We start from the raw sequence: 6,396 nt of genomic DNA on the forward strand, positions 1-6,396 counted from the left end.
AGCTTTTGGATATTTTTCTTTTTATAGTTTAATTTCCATTCAGTGGTGGCTGCCAGAGCACTTTTAAAGGAGGCAAAGCAGCTAAAGAAAATAATTCCCAAGTTTAAGGACCATAGAAGCTGTGGCTGCCCCATCCCTGCAAGGCCAGGTTGAACAGACCTTGGAGCACCCTGGGATAGTGGAAGGTGTCCCTGCCCATAGCAGGGGGTGGAACTGTGTGGGCTTTAAGGCCCCTCCCAACCCAGACCACGCTGTAATTCCATGATATCCCCAACAAGGATCAGCTCTTGGAGGAAGTGAAGGTTTCCAGTGGGATGTGACCAATGTGGGCACTTGGGTGTCCCATGTCCGAAACCGCAGAGACCCTCCCACCCTTCTGGCCCTTCCTGGGGTGTCTGTGGGAACTCTGTGCTCACGTCAGTCCCTCGTGTGTCAGACAGCAGAGACTCCTCACCCACAGTGGATTAGAGGGTGTCACACGGTGACACATCTCTTACAGAGATGTGTCACCTGCCAGGCCTGCCCCAGGGAAGAAGGAGGCTGACACCTGAGCTCTCTGTCTTCTCCTGGGATGGCCAGTGCAGCTGGATCACAGGCAGCTGGGAGCAGGGGATGCTGACACGTCACCACCTCCTTCCCTGGGCTGGGATGAGCCCCTTGCCATGGGGAGTCCCTCAGGATAGGACCCTCCTTTGCAGTCCCACCCCTCGCAGCTCTGCAGCCCTGCAGGGATTCAGGACACTCCTGCAAGCAACTGCAGGATTCAGTGCTGCTGGATGCACCAGCCTTGCCCTGCAACCCATTTTGAGGCAGAGGAAAAGTCTGTCTCTCCAGGGTGTGAGTCCATGGAGGTGTGGAGGTTAGGGAATTTTACATAAATATTTGACTCTACCTTTTCAGGCAGCAGAATCCTTGCTTAGGGGCACTGTTCCTGAAATATTTACCAACTGTGCAGTTTATTGGCAGTGGGCAGAAGTAATTTAGATTGTCTCATCGTGATCACTTGAAGCAATCTCAAGGAAATGCAATCCTGCTTTGAATGGCTCTGTTAGATCCTTGTCTGCCTCCTTTAATTGCTTTTCCTACAGGATACTGATGCTTTAGATTGCAAATCCTCCGTGGCAAAGACTGTCTCTTTGTTCTGGTGTGCAGAACACATCCTGCAGGGAAGGCCGGGGCTCTGCCTTGGCTACAGACATCTGAAATGTGAAATCCTGTGCTCAGGGAGTGCCAGGAGGGTGTGAGGGCTGGGGGGCCCTGTGGGTGCCCTGTGGGTGCTGGGTGACCCCTGGCATTCACAGCACCCCACGGCACCGAGGGATGCGCGTCATCGCCCGTCCCTCCAACTGCCGCGTGGCACAACTCTGGTAAATTATCTTAATTCCAATCTCCCACCTCCTCCTTCAACCAGCAAGAAGAGTTTCTCCTCTGGAATGCCCTGAGCTGAAGGTCCCACACGTGACACCTTGGGGCTGGCATCTCCAAAAGCTCTTGGGGAGAAAGGAGAGGTGGGAAAGGTGTCATGGAGAATGGAGAGTTGGCCCTCCCACCAAAATAATCCAGCCCTCAGGTCATCTCCAGTTTAATTGAAGAGCCCCTGTTGTTGTTTTTGTTGTTGTTGTTATATTTATATTATAAATATTTAACTGAAGAGCTTCATGGCATTGTCCTAACTGATGGTGAAACTCAAGTGGCCTCAGAATAAACAAGAGTTACTTGAAACAGAAAAGGCAGAGGAAAAGAAAGTGGTTGTTTTATGAGAAACAAAGCACAACCAGGGCTCATTTAAAAGCATTTCCTCCATTCCCCTGCTGGCTCTTAAAAGCGGAGGAGCTTCTGCTGTCCTCTCTGCTCTTCCTACGTCTCAGCCTCCCAGTTTCCAGGCTCCACAGCCACCCTGCAGTCACAGCCTGGCAAAACCTGCCTTCCCATTTATTCCTCCAGAATGCACCTTGCTTCTGCTGCTGCCCTGCAAGAGGTTTGCCTGCCTGGCTTTGGATTTGGGCTGGAGCTGCCTGACGTGTTCATTAGTCAGCCCCGCGGGAGGGAAGGTCTAACCCTGACACGCAGCTCTGCCCTCAGCTCCCGAAGAGCTCCCTGCTCCATCCCACCTGGGCCTCTCTCCCAGTCCTGGGCGTAGCTCTGGCTGCCCTGCAGGGCTGGTGGTGGCCTCGGATGGAGGACAGGCAGTGTCACCTCCTGCTCTGGGGCTCAGCTGTTGCTTGTCCGAAATGCAAATCCCTTATGGCCGCTCCAGCGTGGGGACAGCAGTGTCCCCTCCCCAGGGGTGGACACCCCGGGGTGCTGGTGAATCACCTGCCCCTCACTCTCCATGCCCAGGACAGTCGGGCTGTGAGCCAGCCAAGCCTGTTCTTCAGGTGCAGCTCTGCTCTTCCCCTGAGCAGTATTCCTGCTCCAAACACACGCTGCTGCCAGACCAAATCCAGCCCTGTCATTCCCAGCCACGGGCAGTGGCAGGAACCACTGATGCCACTCCGGTCCTTGTTCCCCCCTGTGCCACACCACCAGCCCTGGAGAATAAATGAGGGCTCCAGGGGGGGTTATGTGCTGCTCTGCACCCCCAGGGGCTGGCTCTGGTGACATGGAGGGAGTTCTAAATGCACATTCCCAGCACAATGTTTGTACTTGCAATTGTGAAACCTCCTGGAAGCCCAGGGGCTCTGTATTTGCTTCCCCAGCAAATTAATTTTCATTCAATGGCACCTGTCAGAGCACTCTGAGGTCTTCTAGAGGCAGCAGAACAGCTAAAGAAAATAATTTCCAAGTTTAAAGTTCAGAGCAGCAGTGGCTGCCCCATCCCTGGAAGTGTCCAAGTCCAGGTTGGATGGGGCTTGGAGCAGCCTGGTGCAGTGGAAGGTGTCCCTGTCCACGGCAGGGGATGGAACAGGATGAGTTTTAAGGTCCTTCCAACCCAAACCTTTCCATGATTTCTGTTTTTAAAGCCCAGTTGGCAACAAATAATTGAGCAGGACAGGTTGGAGATACCACAGAGGAAAAGTGAGGTGCTTCAGTCCCTGCCAGACTGAAGGTGGGTGGTGAAGCAGAGTGAGCCTCATCCTCAAACAAGGATCAGCCCAGCACTCGGTGGAAATGAGGAGGGGGATGAGGGAAAAGAGTCTTCTCCTCACTCATGTAGAAGCAGTTTGACCCAATCACCTCCCCAGCAGAAGGAAAGTGGCTTTAGGGGGTTCTGATGTTCTGTGAATAAGGTGAGCACCCCACAGAGGGACTTGTCTTAGTTCCTGCACTGCTGCACCAGTGAAAGTTCACTCTGGCCATTGGAAATGTGCAAGGGGGCATGTTTCACATGGAGACAAACCATTCCACTTGTTCTGGATGAGGGAAGGGGCTGGGTTGGAGCGTGAGCTACTGGGTACGTGGAGAGCTGTGGTCTGAATTGGCTGATTCCCTGTCAGTCAGCAGCACGAGGGGTTCTCCTTCCCCTGATTCCTTGCCAGGGGAGCGCGTGCAAGGGGGGGCGTGTTTCACATGGAGACAAACCATTCCACTTGTTCTGGATGAGGGAAGAGCTGTGAGAGCTGTGGTCTGAATGAGCTGATTCCCAGTCAGTCAGCAGCACGAGGGGTTCTCCTTCCCCTGATTCCTTGCCAGGGGAGCGTGACCACTAGAGGAGGAGCATGAAGCACAGCCCAGGCACCCTGTAAAACAAACCAAACCCTGTAAAACAAACCAAGCCCTGCCATGTGGGATCTCTCCTGCCAGGCACTTTAACATCAGCCCTATCGCCCTGACCAAGCACCATGAGAAGAATGTGAAACCCAACCATGAATCCCTTCCCTCCTGTGCCCTCATCTTCAGGATGAGCCACTCCTTGCCAAGAAAGTGAAATTCAGTAGAGAGTCCTCAAAAAGAGGCAAGATACCCCCATTTTCTCACATGCAGCTAATTTTGTTAACTCCTATTGCACAATCTCAAGCCCGTGATTTAAAAGCAGTGTTGGTGCAGGAAAGCTGGAGATGAACGTGTGTCCAAGGGCTGGAGTTTCTCTTCCAGCAGGATAAAAGTTTGGGAGATGTCAGCAGTGCTCTCCAAGATGACTGGACTTTAAACTCAGACCGTCAGCTTTTATTGTGTCACTGTGGCAATTTAAGCTGCCATGGCTTGGGCAGTGCGCCCTGCTTGGGAAAAACTGGGAGCTCTTCCTGGAGCACAGAGCTGGATGGTCTGGGAGCTCTTCCTGGAGCACAGAGCTGGATGGTCATGGAGCTCTTCCTGGAGCACAGACCAGGATGGTCATGGAGCTCTTCCTGGAGCACAGAGCTGGATGGTCATGGAGCTCTTCCCGGAGCACAGACCAGGATGGTCATGGAGCTCTTTCTGGAGCACAGACTGGGATGGTCTGGGAGCTCTTTCTGGAGCACAGACTGGGATGGTCTGGGAGCTCTTCCTGGAGCACAGACCAGGTGGGTCAGCAGGGCATGCAGCCCCTGAGGGGTCCCAGTGCAGTCTGTGTCTCATGGCTGGGCATGAGCCAGCTGTTTTCCTGCCTTACTTATTGCAAGAGCTGCACATTGAGAAATACAACAGCAGCGTGCTTTGCCAGCATCATTTCTCCCTGCCCAACAGCAAACTGGCCCCGCTGGGGCACCTCCCCTTGTCTGAGACCCCTCAGGGGCTTGCTGGGGGTGCCCAGAGCCGGGCAGGACAGTGGTGCCTGGGGACAGGTCCTGTGCTGCCCAGCACATCTGAGGCTGCTCCAGCCACCGACGGGGTGTGTGGTCAGTTCCCACCAAGGACCTGCTTCTATGAAGGGTCTGAAGAACAAGGAGTGACTGATGGAACGTGGAAAGGGGCTCAGCCTGGAGAAAAGGAGGCTCAGGGAGAACATTGTGGCTCTGCACAACTCCTGACAGGAGGGGACAGCCGGGGGTGGTCAGGCTCTGCTCCCAGGGAACAGGGACAAGGGAGGTTTAGATTGGATATTGGGAAAATTCCTTCCCAGAAAGGGTGGCCAGGCATCGGAAGGGGGCTGCTCAGGGCAGTGGTGGAGTCCCCATTCCTGATGGGATTTACAGAGGTGTGGATGTGGCACTTGAAGACGTGGGCTAGTTCTGGACTTGGCAGCGCTGGGGGAACAGCTGGACTCCATGGTCTTAGAAGGCTTTTCCAATCTAAACAATTCCAGTGGGGCAGCAACATCCAGCCCCCAGAGGTATTCACCAGAGGCAGATCCAGAGGGTCCTGATGCCTTTTTGACCCACCAGAGCCTTTTGCCTCCCCTTGTGGGGGTCACTACCCCCCCTCCATGGGGTGTCCAACCCCTTCCATGTCATGGGCCATCAGGGCAGGGATGTTTCCCTGCTGCCAGGCCGGACTCAGACTTGTCAGGCATCTTCCCCACTCTGTTTTGCTTTGTGGAGACAAATTTGTAGGGAAAAGCTGGAGCCAGTGGCCAGAACAGCTGTGACGTGAGGGGCTTGTTATGACAAAGTGAGCCTCACAGCTGCTGCAAAATAAACCGAATGGGGAGCAGGTCAGGCACTGCCTCAAAAATTAGGTCAGTGGCACGCTGGGCTCCCGGGGAGGGTGGGAGAGGAGCAGAGATGTTGGTTTGCTTGAGCTTTTCTCTTGGTGAGGCTGAAACTTCCAGGTCTTGCCACAGAATGTTGGGTAAAAGGGCTTGGCTAACTCTGACAGGGAATAAAGGGTCTCTTCACGCCATGTCCTGGCCCCAGATCTGGCAAATTCAGGGATGGAAACAGAAAAAGAAAGCTGGAAAACAAGGATGCTTCTTTTGCCACCCCAAACCCATCCTGGGACGGGCTTCAGAAACTGTGAAGCTGGCAGCCCAGCTGAGCTCCCTTTACCTTAGCAGCGCTGACTGTCACACTGCCACAGGCGGGTGGCATCCCGGGGGTCCCCACCCGGGGGTCGGGCGGCGCAGGGAGGACGGCAGCGCCCGGGAAGCCGCTTCCCACGGGCTCCGGGCACCCTCTCGTGGTGAGCGCCCAGGGCCGGGTGCCACCGAGGGGCTCGTCCTTGGCACCGCGCAGGAACCCGCCAGCCCTCCCGGGAAACCCTCCCGGGAGCTGGGATGTATTTCTGCAGCCTCGGGACAGCGCAGGGTGGGCCCCCTGTTTGGCGTGGGGTCCCCTGCTCTCCCCTCTGCAGGGAAGCGATAAGAGGACAGAAGGACACAACACCTGAAGCTGGTTTCTCCTCCGGCTGGATCAACCTGCCCTTCTCCTTCTGACGCGTTTCCCCCGACAGGAGCTTGCAAAATAAATCAGTGCTTTGCATAAACAAAGCCCCGAGAGGTGTTGGTGAAAAAAACAGCGCTGATGAGCTTCATAAATGCAGCTTTTTCTATAAAAACAAACACTGAAGTGGCTTTTTTTCCCTCCAAAACCCCAC

The sequence above is a fragment of the Passer montanus genome, unplaced genomic scaffold (genome assembly GCF_014805655.1).
Source record: "Passer montanus isolate IOZ18808 unplaced genomic scaffold, ASM1480565v1 scaffold115, whole genome shotgun sequence".
Lineage (NCBI taxonomy): Eukaryota > Metazoa > Chordata > Aves > Passeriformes > Passeridae > Passer > Passer montanus.